This window comes from Coenobita brevimanus, chromosome 39, assembly GCF_032717465.1.
Source record: "Coenobita brevimanus isolate Jiangsu-jjx chromosome 39, ASM3271746v2, whole genome shotgun sequence".
NCBI lineage: Eukaryota > Metazoa > Arthropoda > Malacostraca > Decapoda > Coenobitidae > Coenobita > Coenobita brevimanus.
In genome coordinates, this window is record NC_136992.1 from 4,914,969 (window position 1) to 4,932,278 (window position 17,310).

Genomic DNA, 17,310 nt, shown 5'->3' on the forward strand with positions numbered 1-17,310 from the left:
TGATTTGACTAAAAACCAAGGACAATTCAGTCCTGCCTCATAACTAAGAGTCATTCACTTTCATACACCCACTACTTGGTACTGGAGTTGTGAGAGTGGGCCACTTCCGTCAGAAAAAAAAAAATCCCTATGAGAAAATTTTTTTTATCTGTGTGTCCAGTTGACCTGTTGCTGCATGATGATACCGTACACTCCCAGGCCCCAAAGACTTACCAACACATTTTATATTATCCTTTCAATCTCTATTCTTGCTGCAGCCAGATGACTTTCAGAACTTTAGGATTCCTGTTTTGGAAGGGTGTTTAACACTTCAATAACCTCGGCAGTAATTTGACTTTTACTTGTTTTGCTGTTTCCAAGTGATTTTATTCAGCTTAGGTAAGACCATTTATAGTAGAACACACACACACACACACACACACACACACACACACACACACACACACACACATGGCAAAACCAAAAAATAATAACAGCCTTATCCAAATCACATTCTTTCAAATTAGGAGATCGCCAGCCACCTGCCCCTAGTTGCAGTACTGTGATAGAGAAATTATCAGTTAGGCAATAATATCAAACCCATATGTACGACGTGACCTTCATTTAGACTGGACAGTTTCACATCTAAACGCATTTCGTTGTCAAGGAGGTAAAGCCTCCCCTCCCCATCCTCTCACCCCAACCCCCAGTGCACCCCCAATTTATCCTCCTAAAACCACTTCCCCATCATCACTTTATCCTCTTACCAAGACCCCCACCCACCCCTACCACCGTCACCACCACCCCGCCATCATTATCACAAGCTCCGCTTCGGCCGTACACACACACACACACACACACACACACACACACACACACACACACACACACACACACACACACGCATACACCAGTTAAATCACAAGGTAGTTCTAACATTATGAACGTGATTCAACCAGCATAAATTACACAGGTTAAAAAGTGTAAGTTTTTGTTACGTGCATTTCAGAACATGAATCGTTTATCATTTTTATTTTTTGTTAGTTCTTTCCTTCCTCAGTTTCCACTCCTGACTTTTTTACACATTCACATACATTGCATCTCCGACTTCTTGGCTTCTCATTCGAATATTGTGACTACACCATAAAAGCCCTGTCTCTTCTACCCTTGACAAGTTTACTTCATTAATCTACGTCTTCAACTAGTCTCTAGAGACCATGCAGGCCACATACATTCTCGGCAATTCCACCTCTGTTCCTCCCACTCTATGATATTGATATTCACGCCACCGCAACGTTAACGAGGACATTAATATACCTCTGTCATTCAGTCATTTTGCAGTCTCTGCAGTCAAACGTTGCTATATATATTTACACTTTGAGTTAACCGATATGTAACCCGTCATATCTCGCCTGCATTTACCAACAAATTTTCCTATTTATATACTATGTGCATGAGCGGTCATACCTCAACCTGAACAAGCTGCACTTCCCGTTAAGCCGCTTCACTATACTCTGTCAATTTTAGCTTAACCTAAAACTGCCATTTCTCCATCTTGAATGATGAGAAATTAGATGAGTTTAACAAACGAATCTGATGCTAGTCACAAAGAAGTTCCATAGAAAAAAATGTAAGGCCTTATTATTGTTTCCAACTGCATTCAGATACGGGAAATCAGTTGCACAAAGGTCGAAAATCTCAGTTAAGTAAAGGAGGACGAATTATCTATTTCAGTTTTGTGATTGAGAGAATTAGGAGAAATACACTGAGGTGGTTTGGACATGTGTAGAGAATGGAGAATGAAAGACTGACTAAGAGGGTGTATGTAGGTGAATTGGAGGGAGGGAGAGGGAGGGGGAGACCAAGGAGGAGGTGGAGGGATGGAGTTGAGAGGTACATGAGGGAGGGGGAAGTGAGTTGGAGGGGGGCAGTCAAATGGTGGGTGACAAAGCGACTTGGAGGCGTTTTGTCTGCGGCCACCCTTTGAGGGATTAGGGCGTCGGGCTATAGATAAATAGATAGATAATTTTGCCCCGTACAGCGCCATAACATTATTACTACCATCCGTAGGCACTAAGATGTGTTGGAACTGTAGAGCCATAGTACTGTCTTTTTCTGCCACTGAGGCATGTTATATAAACTACAATAAGGACGATAATATGGGCAAAGTTTGGTAAAAGGAGTAGAGCTTTGTTCCATTCTACCTTCACACCTCTAACACACAGCAAGGTGAGCATGTCTAGCTTACTGACCGTTGGGCAAGCATGAGACTCAGATCCGAGACTTCCTTCACTGTTTCTGGGAAGCTTCTTTGGGGTAAAGAAGGTGCATGGTAGTGTGATGGCATTAGCAGGGAGCTTTATGACATAAGGTGTGCGACTTGCAGAAAGATCAGGTAAGACTGATACAACAAAACTCATATTCCCAAACTGTTTTGTGTCACAGACATTGGTCGCGCATCCCTACAGGCAGTAGTCCACTCAACCCTTTGGCTGCATACCATTACCTTGCAAGTAAAGGTGATTCCTAGTTGACGCCTCCCCTTATCTTTCAGTTACTTTTACGACACGCAGGGAATAAGTGGGCAATATTTTATTTCTCACCAACCCCAGTGATTCCTGACAAAGAAATGTGAATGGTGTAGAAAAAAGTGTGTGTATGTGTGGATCGTGGCTTTGACTTTGATTCTGTGTACCTCCGGGAGAATTCTTTGCCTTTGACTTAAATATCTGTATGGCTAGTTAACAATTTATAGCAGCACTACATTCATATATAACCTACAGTCATCTGCTGTGATAACCAGTTAGTTCTGCCCTAACAAAGATCCTTAACTCGCTTCAACTCAGTGTAGTTAGACTTCAGTTGCGATTTGTATAATAACCAAGAAGATTCATTCCTGCCTAATAACCAAGTCTTATTCACTTTCATTCAGCCACAATAGCGTATTCAAGTTGTGGAAGTGGCCCAGTTCCGTCAGGTGAAAACAAACCAACTGTAGTAATAAAATAATAACTGGATGTGGTAGTAAAAGGAAAGACAAACATTATTTCTTAGTGCTGCCTCCAAAAATTTGAATGGAGAGAGAGAGAGAGAGAGAGAGAGAGAGAGAGAAGAAATGAAAAGACAAGGGAGAAGAAAACAGAAGAGATGAAGAAAAAAGAAAAAAGAAGCAAAAGAGATAAGAAAAAAGAAAAGTGAAAAAGAAAAGAAGTGGGAAAAAGAAAATAAAAGAGAATAAGAAAAGAAAAGAAACAGAAGAGAAAAGAAAAGAGAAAAAGAAAAGAGAAAAAGAATGGAGAAAATGAAAAGAAAAAAGAAAAGGAACAGGAAAAAGAAAAAAGAAGAAAAAAAAAGGAAGATAAAACGAAAGAACAAAACGCAAAGAGAAGAAAAAAATGCTGCAGTTGCCTGTCCCAAAAATGGTGGTTGGCTGGGGAGGGAAGGAGTGTGGGAAGATGATAGCGGGTTCAGACTGACGGCCTCTGTGTCGGCTTGAGGAGTGTGCTGTCATATTGTGGGAGGACAGGGTGGGTGGGTGACAGGAATGTGGGTGGAGAGGGAATTTGGAGAAAGTGTGGGGGTGGAGATAAGTGAATGGGGTGGATGAGGCTGTGGAGGTGTGGGTGTGGAGATTGGTGGATGAGGATGTGGAGAAGGTGTGGGTGTGAAGATAGGTAGGTGGGATGGATGGGGATTTGGAGAAGGTGTGGGGATGGATGTAGCTGGGTGGGATGGATGGGGATGTGGAGAAGGTGTAGGAGTGGGGAACTAAGTGTATGGAGGCTGAGGTGCAAAACGAAGAAAATGAAAGAAATAATATACTGTGCAGGGTGGTCCATACATAACTCTCCTCTCACACTCCACCGGGAGAGTTCTTTTCTACTGGGACGGCTCTGTCAGCGATACCAGTGTCTGTCCTTCATCACTTATTCGGTTCCTACTTTTACTGCCACACCCACACCCACACCAGCAGACTGAGCCGTCCCAGCAACAAACAAGATTCCTCCAAACGAGTTTCTAATGAAACGCTATTTACGGACCACCCTGAACACTCCCGAGGCTTACACACTCCCTTCTGTTACCTTCTCCCTAGCAAATGTATACCGCATCTCTCTCTCTCTCTCTCTCTCTCTCTCTCTCTCTCTCTCTCTCTCTCTCTCTCGCTAAGCCGTGGGCAGATTACGGAGATTAAGCCTACGTGATCACGGTGCATTTCAGTCTGGTGCCAAGATATGCAAATACGATGCGAACCCCCTCACTCACACACTCACACGCACGCACACAGATTAAAGCCACACACACACACACACACACACACACACACACACACACACACACACACACACACACACACACACACACACACACACACACACACACACACACACAGGCAGTCCAAAACCTGATATCAAAGACCACAGTCAAACATTCAAATATATGTAGATTTTATGCCATTCGGGTCATAATAACTTCCGTCGAGAGGGAAATGGAGCGGAGCCTGGGATTTTGGTTATACATTTCACATTTCAGTTTATGATGATGATGATGATGATGATGGATATTATTATTATTATTATTATTATTATTATTATTACTATTGTTATTTTGGCGATGTACTACCTGAAATCGAGCTGTCCGCTGCGATGTCTTTTTTTTATTTATTGTTTAATTTTCTTTAATATGCTCCTATTAGTCCTACATTAACTTAGCCAAGATTTTCTCTCTTCTTGCGGCTTATTTCACGTATGCAAAGTAAGACGGTACTACCGCTCTACATCCTTCTCATAGCACCTTTTGATGACCAGCTTAATTGCCCAGTGCCTATCTATTGCTACAACTACGCATTCAAGATGGAGAGACATCAGTTTTTGGCCAAGTTAATGTAAAACGAACATATACAGATCGACTTTACTCAGCATTTTGTTTTTACTGCCATGCCAGACTGCTTTATTCAGCATTTAATTCTTGTCATCATAAGATGGATATATTTATTTTCCTAATTTATTCATTTATTTTCTTACTCACGGACGCTGTGCTGTCGATGTGGCGTTTTGATGCGGCTGTGCTGGAAAACATTAGGAGAAATACTTTGGGATGGGTGGCCCTGTGGAGACGACGGAGAATGAAAGACTGACTAGGAGAGAGTATGTGAGTCAGGTGGAGCGGGAAGAGACAAGGGAAGATCGAGGCTGAAATGGATGGGGGAAGGAGAGAAGGAGACTGAGGATAAGATGGAAGGATGGCGTGGAGAGGCATCATGAGAGAGAGAGAAGTGAGTTGGAAGGAGGGCAACCAGCTGGCAGAGGACAGGGTAATATGATGATTCGTTTGTGGCCACCTCTTACGGGATTAAAGCGTCTGGCTTTAGTTAGATAGATGGAAAATGGAAATATATTGATAGATTAGATATAGATAGATCAGACCATAGGTAGATAGACAGTTAGATCAGTACATAGGTACATAGACAAAGATCGATAGATAGATAGATAGAAACGATTATATTCAGCCTTTTTTCCTACTACCAGATGGTTATATTCAAGTTAATAGTGAATGGCTTCGTGAAGACTAAGGCTAATACCTCCAGTCCGAGAAGCCCCCCTAAGCCTTGTAACATCGTCTACAGATTACCGAATGAAACGATAATGAAGTGTTAGGCTGATGGGGTTAATTATGAAAGCGAGTGGGGGGGGGGGTTGAGAATGAGGCACACATTTCAACATTTCTCATTCACTTTCTGTAATTACGCATTTGAAATTGAGCCTCCGTGCTACTCACGCTTACTATCATCACTTTCATACGAATCTATCATCACTATATCATCATTCCTCCTGACTGGACAAGAGGTTTGGTCATCCCTGTCAGGAAGGTAAAGGAGACCAACGTGACTATAGTAATGAACGTGGTGTTACAGTGCTCGGTGTGCCAGGCCAGGCTCTGATTTATGTGTTTGTGGTGCAAGTCCGGGATGATTTACTCAAGTTTTAGAGGCCTGAGCAATCCGGATTCACGCACAAGTCATCAGCTACCCGGATCTTAGCTCTTTGAATTCTCATGGGATATCGACGAGAAATTTGGGAGAGTTTGCTGTACTCTGTTTACTTTAACCTGGTCTAAAATTGACGTCTCTTCACCTTGGGTGTAGAGATGCACGGTACCAACAGTTTAACACTAAAACATGATTCTAGTCACGAAGGAGTGCTAAGGAAAATTTGGAGAGCCGTAGTAGTCATTTTCTGCCACCGAGCTACGGGATGGGATCTCCTGTGACTCCACGTACTCCCCACAGAGATCATCCTGTTCATTAATATCACCATCACTATTATCCACTTTGACACTATTACCACTGTCACCACTATCACCATCCTTATCGTCACTGGTGCCTCTGCAACAACCATTTTTAAAGCACTATCACCACCATCACTCTAATATTATCATCACTACAACTACTGCCTCAATCATCATCATCATCATCATTTATTGTAATTACTAATGACATTTTGTCATGATTACTATACTCAACAATATACCGTCACTTAACACAATGCTAACACCATTTTCACCATCTTAGTCCCTTAGCATTACCTTTAACGCCATCTAAAATCACTAACCAAGCCAATCCATCACCGTCACTAACACCACCATGCTAATTTGCCACCATCACTAGCACCACCATGTCAATCTATCACCATCACTAACACCATCATGGTAATTTATCACCTTCATTAAAACCACCATGTAAGGCTGTCACCATCATTATACGTGCCAATCAGTCACTTTCATTAGCACCACCCTGCCAATCTGTCACCATCGCTAACACCATCAACCCAGCCTATCGCCATCGCTAACACTAATCTATCACCATCAGCACTATCCCATACAATAAGCTTCATTAACACCACCACCTACAGTCGCCATCAAAACTATCACAAACACCATAAATACAGTATACCATTATCACACTGACACCATTACAACCACCATCACCAACATCATACCAGTCTATCACCATGCCAGTCTACTACTATACCATCTACAGTCAGCTACCATCATTCACTACCATGCTAATCTACTTTTATCAACATCTACCATCACTGATTTCCGATCTTACTTCCACCGTCATTACTCTACCCACTGTCACCACTATCACCACCATCACCACCACTACAACCACTGTTACCGTCATCACGACCACTGCAACCACTATCGCCATCATAACTATCGCTATAGCCATTATCACTTTCATCACCACTACTAGTACAACCATTATCATCATCATTACTATCACCATCACCACAAATTCATCCATTTTCAGTATTAACACCACCATCATTACAACCACTAACACCATCACTACAACCACAATCACCACCATTTCAATCATTAACACTTAATCACCAAACTACCACTACAATCATTATCACCATCATCACCTTTCACCATTACAACCACTATCGTCACTATGATCACCACCACCACAATACAAGTCACCATCACCGCCACTGCTCCAACAACTACCACCGTAACCACCTCCACTACCGCTATATTAATTAGCCACTACCAGCTACAGTTATAACGACCATCACAAACTTCCACCATTACCACCGCCACACCAACAACCACAATTATCACAACAACCACAAACACCAAAGCCGCATCACCACAATATCACAATCCCTACAAATAATCCTTCATTCTACATAATTTACAGATTACCACCGTCGACCTCCTAAAATAAGACAAGCTCCAGAAGGTTAAAAAGACATAAATAAACAAAATCCGAAATGGCCCCCAAATTCACAAAGATAATTTAGGAAAGTACATTGCGAGAGAAAATGAAAGTGAAGATTCTAAGTAGTGAGGTGAGAAAGAGAGAAAGAACGAATTTGGCAAGCCGAATGAAATCGAAAATTAGAAAGAGTTTGGAAAAGAAAGAACGAAAGGAATGGGAGAGCAGCTTGAGTGAGAGAAGAACAGGGAGTGTATGGGATGGGCGATTGAGATCAGGGATAGAGAGGAATCTGGGGGTTTCTGAGACATAGGGTGTCAAAACGTCTTGTAGGAAATGGTGGAGACCAAAACGAGACGAGCTCACTTTCAGTCTCATACCCTACCTAGCCACCTTCCCCGACACCATCCCACGGCTTGAACAGCTCCCTTCCATCAAACTGCAACGTAAAAGGTTTCTAAAAGCCAAAATCAATGGCAACAGGTGTAGTATGCGTCTGGACACTGGCTGTACCAACTGCTTCATGAGATACTTCACCGCAAAACGGCTCGGGGTGTTGGAGCAGGAGACGTATACAGCCACTGCGATGGTAAAACTGTGGTAAGGAACAATGAGATTCACCTTCATTGTGGCAGAAAAAGTCAGAGTTGAGCTGGACAACGACTTGTATTTCTTTGTGGACGTCCTTGTCTTTGAGTTCAGAAAGATGCCATCTTACTTGAGTAACATCATGCTGGATTGCGACACACTCCGGCGCATGGATGTTGCTCAGAGGTTTACCAGGCGCTCCTCAACTCTCTACTTCCGAGACGTTGACGCCATGAAAACCTCTGCGACAAAATGGCGGGAAAGGCATCCTGGAGCCACGGTTTACTTACTAAACGTAGCCCCAACTACAAATCCATCCGCTGAAGTCCTCTCCGTTTTAACTGACTCCGGGTCGAAGGATTTTTACATATCCTCCAAGGGGCTCCGGAAACTAGGCCGGGAGAAGTTGCCGAGGAATGTGAGTATCGTAACGGAGGGGGCGAAGATCTCTTACGATAACATCCGTATGACCGGAACGGACGACTTCGATATGGTGCTGGGAAGGAAGGTGCTGGAGCGGTACAATTGCCTTCTGGAGTACCGTCAGGAGCGACTTTACTTTGAGGTTGATGGTCGTGTCCTTGTGGCCAAAGTGAAGGTCGTGGCCATGTGAGAAAATCCTGCGTACAAAGTCCTTTCAAGGATATGATTAAATCTGAACTTACTCTTGCTTTATTTTTATTAGTCCAATACTGCTTTATTCTTTCTACTACAATACTTCTTTCTTTCTACCAGAAAACTACTACATACTTCCTATCACAGAGCTACTTTATTCTTTCTACCACAAAAGACTTCATTCTTTCTTCCACAAAAATACTTCATTCATGCTACCACAGAACTATTCTTTCTACCACAATATTACATTCTTTTTACCATAACACTACTTCATTCTTTCCACCAGAAAAAAGTGCTTCATTTTTAATATCAAAATACAACTCCATTCTTTCCACCGCAAAGCTACTATAATATACTCCCACAAAACTCTCCTCGTTACCACCAACCCTATAAATTCTTTCTGCCACAAAAATAATATATTCAATGTCATACGATCCAGGTAAGGGTGACATTTCAGAGCATAAAAAAAGAAATATTGTTGCGCCGCCGCATGATATTATTAAGCATAAAAGCAACCTTTCATTGTCCAAAGATAAATATCAGACGCTGTTTATTTTACGATTTTTTCGCCATTGATTTTTATCAGTATTTTCTGCATTTTGCTCCGAAGAATTTTGTCTGTTTATCTATGTATCTATTTATCTATCTTAGCTGTCGGTCTGTCTATCTTTCCCTATCTATTTATCTGTCGGTATATATTCATTTTTATTTATTTATTTATTTATTGAGAGAGAGAGAGAGAGAGAGAGAGAGAGAGAGAGAGAGAGAGAGAGTTTACTTAACTGTTTATCGTGTTCTTATCCATTTTTTCAGACTTTTTCTTGGATGTTTATGTATGTTTTTTCATTAACCTTAAATACAATTTTTCTCATTTTCATACGTGATAGCCCCGTAATTCCATCTTTTATATACACAAAATTGCCTCTTTTACTTTTTTCCCATTACATGCACGGTATATTACATAAAAATTGCCTATTAACTCCTTCATTCTGATAACATAAAATATTTTTCAGTTCAGTCGTGCTTCCTTCACACGATTTTATTCAATTTAGGTAAGACTTTCCGATCTGGAGAGGTTAGATGCAGCCTTCATTAACCACGTCACTGCTAGAGAGGTTACAGGTATATCCAGCCTTCATTAACCACGTCACTGCTAGAGAGGTTACAGGTATATCCAGCCTTCATTAACCACGTCACTGCTAGAGGGGTTACAGGTATATCCAGCCTTCATTAACCACGTCACTACTAGAGAAGTTAGATGCAGCCTTCATTAACCACGTCCCTACTCAAGAACGTTCGTCAGCTGAATGAAAGTTTTCTCTTGGTAGTGAGAAGGTAATGAGAAAGAATTCCTCAGATTTGAAGGACTTAAGCTCCATTTGTATCGGTATCTATAAGTCCTTGTCCGTCTGTCTGTCTTCATATATGTCAGTACAGCTAAAAATAGAAATAAACGAAGAACGAAAGAAATAGGTAAATAAATAAGCAGAAATATAAATAGCTATATAAACAGATAGATAGATGGATAGATAGATAGACAGACTGGTGGATAGACAGATGTATTCTTATTCAACTGAAAACTCTTCCCTTGGAGCACCGCTTTTGGAGATACAGTTAATTTCCGGTGGATGTGTAGTCCTCTCTCTCTCTCTCTCTCTCTCTCTCTCTCTCTCTCTCTAGTGCAACTTTCATGTCTGTCAGATGTTTTGATGACCCCTAAAGATCACTAAGGCAATCACGTTTATGACATTTACAAAAATTCAGCATTATATCCTGAAGCTATATCACGTGACTCAGCCTATCTCCTTGCCATTGATCATTAATTTTCTATTCTCTTTTCACTCTAACTCGGCCTAAAATTGCCTAAAATTGTTCTCTCCATCTTGAATTCTGAGTTGTGGCAATAGAGTAGCAAAGGAATAAGATTCTAGTCACGAAGAAGTGCTGTGAAAAGGATTTAGAGCCGTAACATTATGTCTTTCCACCACTGAACTATAACAAAGATACTTATGCTGTTTTGCTGTTATCTTTAAGTCACTGTTGCAAAATAGCTTGATGAACTTAGGTATACACAAGATAGCCATCAGTAACGTTAGTGGAAAAAGCATTACTACTACTGCTGCTGCTGCTGCTGCTCCTACTACTACTTCTACCACTACTGCTACTACTACTACTACTACTAAAGCTGCTGCTGCTGCTGCTACCAAAATATTACTACAGTATTTCTATTCATAGTTACCAATACTGCTTCTGTTACCACCAGTGCTGCTAGTGCAAGCATTGCTACTACTACCACTATTACTACAACAACAACAACAACCACTACTACTACTACTACTACTACTACTACTACTACTTTTACTACTACTATTACTAAACTACTATTACTACTACTACCACTACTACAATAATGCACAAAAAGCTCGTACTCGCGACATAGCCTAATCTGAATTCCTCGCGTGTGGCGCAAATAACTCTTGCGGGACATAAATGAGTCTCTAACGGGACGTTTCGGCGTGTGTGTGTGTGTGTGTGTGTGTGTGTGTGTGTGTGTGTGTGAGAGAGAGAGAGAGAGAGAGAGAGAGAGAGAGAGAGAGAGAGAGTAACCTCGCTGTTAATATTAAAACACAATAGCCACTATACAAACAGCATCATATGAAAATCACCTGTGCAAGTCTGCGTATGCAATCTATGTATATAAAAGAGCCGCGTTGTTTGGTAATTTGTTGTCCTTCAATCACACCCTAACCATGGGCCAGAGACCCCTAGACCCATACATAGTCTGAATCAAGGTGACACATGGATGGTTTTAGGGGGTCAAAATTAAAATTTGGGTCATTTGAGGTCACCAGTGGAGTGTTAGCCTTTTTGGCCCGGGCAACGCCGGGTACCCCTGCAGCCCAATTTTTGGCATGGAGACTCACGTGACCTCCAGTTCGGACCTAGGCTATATGAGGTTGACCTCCGAGGTCATTTGAGGTCACCGGTAATAGTAAACATGTGCGCACAAATACTGTGCGTTAATCTGCGAAAGCTGAAATCGAAAGTTCCTGTACCTCATATAATCCCTCTTCAAAAGCATAAGAGGTACATTGTCTTTCTGGAGTAGAAAGAAAGACTGAACCAGAACAAGTAGGATTAGAGTGTTCACCTTTTTGCCCCGGCAACGCCGGGTGCCCCTGCTAGTTTTTTATGTTACAACAAACCCCAAATTTTATGTAGGAACCATATCACATTTTTTTTCTTTTGTTTCTTCCCCCTTATACATTTCATACTTGCTACTTCCAGAAAAAATTATTCGTAAAAAAAGAGCGACCTGATGTTGCCTGAGTTACAGATGGCTAATAATGGGTGTCCCTCGAGTTTTTAACTTCACGGGGGTGTTCAAGGGCCAATTTAGAGTGAATGTACCATATCAACATAGGTCGAATTCTCAGCTACTACTGAGCGGTTGCCGAAACTCTTGAAGAAGAATGTGAAACTGATCTGTCCTATTTTCACTACCTTACGAATGGTGCGTTAACGAATTCACTCTGTTAACGTGCCGTAATTTTATTCTTGCTAATTTAAGAGACTTTAATTGTACTGGCGGAGTTATACATAACCTAGATTAAATTCCGAACTACCAGATATGTTTCCTGAGCTGAATATAATCGCTTAGAGTTACTAAGAATATCCCGCTGAGAATCCAGATCCAGTACTATGGACGGAACAAGGCATTTTCCAAAGTTATTAAGGGAGTCAAGACCTAATGAGCTTCCCCAGTATGATCCAAGAGGCGGAAGTCTAAGAACTCTTACACCAAAACCTAACAAGCAACAACCCTGGGATCTATCGAGTTGCATGCTCAATACGCCACACAAAGTGGTTAACGCATAGAGAGATACCCTATTATTTTGACTGTGTGAAAAGGAGTGCATCTGACAGTTTAGACACTACTGATACGGCCTAATGTAAATTGCTCGTGACTCCTGTTTGGTAGGTCATTAGACTCTAACCTTGGTTCATTTCTGGCGGCATTTCTCTTGGCTAGGAGTACGTCGGGATGTTGCACAATGTTGTATGGCTTTTTAAATGTATGTTAGTTTGCAAGACCTGTTCCTGTTGCATCTTTGGTTCCGGTTGCTTCTTTTGAAACGTCTCCCAGTGCAATATTAGCGGATATAATTGGACTGATACTAAAGATATCAAGTCATTTGTATATATTATCCAGGACTGATATGCTCTATTATATATCCTGAGGCAATTCCTTTACGAAACAGCTACTGGAATAGTAAAGAAAATGCTGATCTTTTTTATCAGGATTGGGATGCCGAGGAAAGTGCAGTCAGATCAAGGAAGCAAATTGCATTTTAAAATTTTAATCAGTGTTTGGAAGAACTAGGCACTGTGCAAATAACCTAAACTAGGTATTGTACTGTTACCAGAGTCAGGGCACTTTAGAGAACTACAATTAAACTATTTAATCTATGTTTACAATGTACTGTATCAAGGATCACAATCACTGGGAGGAGCGGCTAACTTCGATATTATCAGCTACTGGAAAAAGAAAGTGATTCGTTACTCTATTTTCCATCTGAACTTATTTTTGGTCATTACATTAAAGATCCTTCTGAAATGGCTGAAGAACAGTGGCTTAATCAAGACGGTAAAGTAAATACCCTGGTCTATGTTTCTGGTCTCAAGGAGAGGCTTTTCAAGAGTTTGGAAGTTGCAGGAGCTGATTTGGAGTCCTCTTGAGAATGAAGAAACCGTGATGCCATTCCAGCATGTAGGCTAAGAGCACTTCTCCAAGTATGTGGTCAAGTGTGCTTTATTTTCTTTTTTCTTTTGTTTTTTACTCAGGCATGGACATGAAATCGAAGCTAAATTTAGGATATCATAATGTAATAGACGGAAAGATGTAGCGCGTTTGCTATAACCCCATTCAGCACAGTTGATGGTCAAGTGTAGTCAGATTGGAGGGCTGATTTGAGTAGTAACTAAAGAGACTCACTCGTACCTCGTAACTAAAGAATGAATGATTTTCATGCAGCTACAACTTAATGTCTAATTTGTGTGTGTCCCAGTTCTTTCAAATGAAAAAAAAAAAAAGACATTATGTTAGAAATGAGCCAGAAGAACGTCCCCAGATGGTATAGATTGCCTCGTTTCGTATCACCTTTTCCTGAGGAATTTATTTTGTGTATATGGGTAGAGGGGGGGATAAGGGCTGAGAGGAGGGCTTTCTGTAATGTATGTCAATAACAAGGATACGTTTAATGTCTCATTATCGTAAAATTGATACAGGAAGGTGGACCCGGGCACCTGTTACTCTCAGAACTTGTCAGTGTAGTGAGGATAAGGTCCAAGACGAGTCCCATATAAAGCTGGAATGTACTGTGTCAGAAATCATTAGTCGATGGTGACCAAAGCTTATCTTTTATCCAGGGTTAGTCAGAATGTTAAATGCACAGAAATATGCAGATTCGCTGAAGAAGTATGAAAGTTTCGAATTATAAATGATTAAGAATTTAGGATAATACTATTCTAACAGATTCAATATACATAATTTGCTGTAATAAGAAAATTTAGTGCCTTTGTTTCGTGTATATGTCTCCTGTATTATAAAAAAAAGTCCATAAACATATTTCCTGCACAACTCTCATATATTCTAGACAAAATTTTGATGTATTTCTGTTTTCCTTCAGTCTATATAAAAAAAAAAATGTTACTATGCAATGCTTCTTGTCGAAAGATTAACTGACTGTGTGTGTGTGTGTGTGTGTGTGTGTGTGTGTGTGTGTGTGTGTGTGTGTGTGTGTGTGTGTGCGCGCCCAGCACATTCATCATCATCGTTCTTTACCTACCAAGGTCACATACCCACGCACACCCACTCCCACACTTTCACACATGTAAGCTATATCACAGTCTGAAGGCTCCCCGCTTCACTCGGTTAAAATAACACAGGCTAGTATATAAAACAATCCTCTGAGCTCCTCCCACGAGACACACTCACACACTTAGGTTAACTGAGTAAGATACGGGGACGCTGCGGTACGAGAGAGAGAGAGAGAGAGAGAGAGAGAGAGAGAGAGAGAGAGAGAGAGAGAGAGCGAGAGCAATATAGTGGAGAGTCAGTTTTTGGCAAAGGATTCATGGGAAAAATAAGAATGGAATAGAAAGCTTTTCATCAACATAATAACTTCATGCCTACACAATATACATCTGACCCTGCGGCGAGACTATATGGTATGATCAATTTATTCTTCTCATTCTTACTTAGTACATAACATCTGTCAGTTTTACACAGTACCAACTACCATCCCAGACAATCCCTCAATTACCCCATCACCCCATCCAACCCCGTCACGTTCAAGTAAACTGCATCACCTCTCAGCTGTAACCAATATCATTTAAATCAATACTCCTCCATCCCCCCACTCCATGTCCCCATATCCCCACTCCACGTTCCCATACCCCCACTGCACGCCCCCATACCTCCATTCCACTCCCCCATACCCCATTTCACATCCCCATACCCTCACTCCACGTCCTCGTACCCTCAGTCCACGTCTGCATATCCCATTCACCGTCCCCACACCCTCGTTCTGCCCCCAGCATACCCCACTCCACTCTCATTCTACCCCACTCCACTCACCCATATCAACACTACACCCACACAGCCCTTAAACAATATGTCCCCATACCCCCATTCCACGCCCTCATAGTACACTCCACCCCCTCATACCCTACTCCACGCCCTCATACCACACTCCATGACTCCATGCCCCACTCGACCCCTATACTCCCACTCCACGCCCCACATACCCCATTCCACGCCCCCCCATGCCCCTCTCCACGCCCCCATACCCACACTCCACTCCTCCATATCACACTTCACGCCTCCATACCCCACTCCACCCCCATACTCCCACTCCACGCCCAAGTACTCATCTCACGCTCCCATAACCCCACTCTACGCCCTCATATTCCACTCCACTCCCCCATACCCCACTCCACTCCCCCATACCTAACTCTACGTCCCCCATGCCCCTCTCCACGCCCCCCATACTCCCACTCCACACCCTTAAACCTTCACTCCACGCCCTATACCTCCCTCCACGTCCCATATCCCCACTTTACAATCCCATACTCCACTCTAGGCTCCCATATCCCACTCCACGCCCCCCATGCCCCCACTCCACGTCATCCTACCCCCACACCACGTCCCCATATTCCCTTTCCACGCCCTCATACTCCCACTCCATATCCCACTCCACTCCCCCCAGACCCAACTTCACGTCCCTCAAATCCACACTTCACGCCGCCCATCCCGCACTCCACGCTCCCCATACCCTCACTCCATGCCCCCATACCTTCACTCAACCCCCCCCATATCCCCATTCCACACACTGATACCCCTCCGCATCCCACATACCCCGACTCCACGCCCCCATAACCTACTCCACGCCCTCATATTCCCACTGTACTCCCCCATACTCCACTCCACTCTCCCTTACCCCACTCCACGCCCATCCTATATCTCCACTCTACGCTCTCATAGTCCCACTCCACACCCCCATACCCCAACTCCAAACCCCAATACCCCCTCTCCATACCCTCATAACCCCACTCCACGCCCCCATACCCTCACTTCACACCCCCATATCCCCACTCCACTCCCTTATATCCCTCCACGCCCCCCAAACTCCCACTTGACGACCCCATACTCCACTCAATGCCCCTTTATCCCCTCTCTCTCATACCCCGCTTCACTCCCACATACCCTATTCCACTCCCCTATACCTCACTCCATGCCGCCATATCCCACTCCACGACCCAATTCATACCCCATTCCACTGCCCCATACTCCCCATTCAATTCCCCATACCTCCATCACGCCTCCGTACCCCCTTTTCATGCCCTCATAACCCCACTCCCTCACCCACGCTCCTCACATGCCCCCACCTGCTCCCCTCATACTCCCTCACTCGCCCTACTCCTCACATATTCCCCCACTCTCTCTACTCCCCACATATTCCCCCACTCCCCATACTCTACATATACTCCCCCACTCGCCCTACTACCCACTTACTCTCACACTCCCCCTACTCCCCAAATACTCCCCCACTCCCCCTACACCCCATATACTCCCCCACTCTCCCTACCCCTCTCATACACCTCTAATTTCGTCCCCCCTCCCCCAAACTCCACACGCAGGCCCTCTAAAGTTTCTGGACCTCATCACAAGACAGATGACCACCATTTTCGTCCCAGTCAGTTTATGGTCCATTTACAACCCAGTGTTCATCTTCCATCCTGCAGTGCCAAAGAGTTCCTGCTTACCTGTAATTGTTACCTGCTTTGAGGGACAGGGTGCTGCCATCCATCTGTCTGCTTGTATGCCTGTGTGTGTGTGT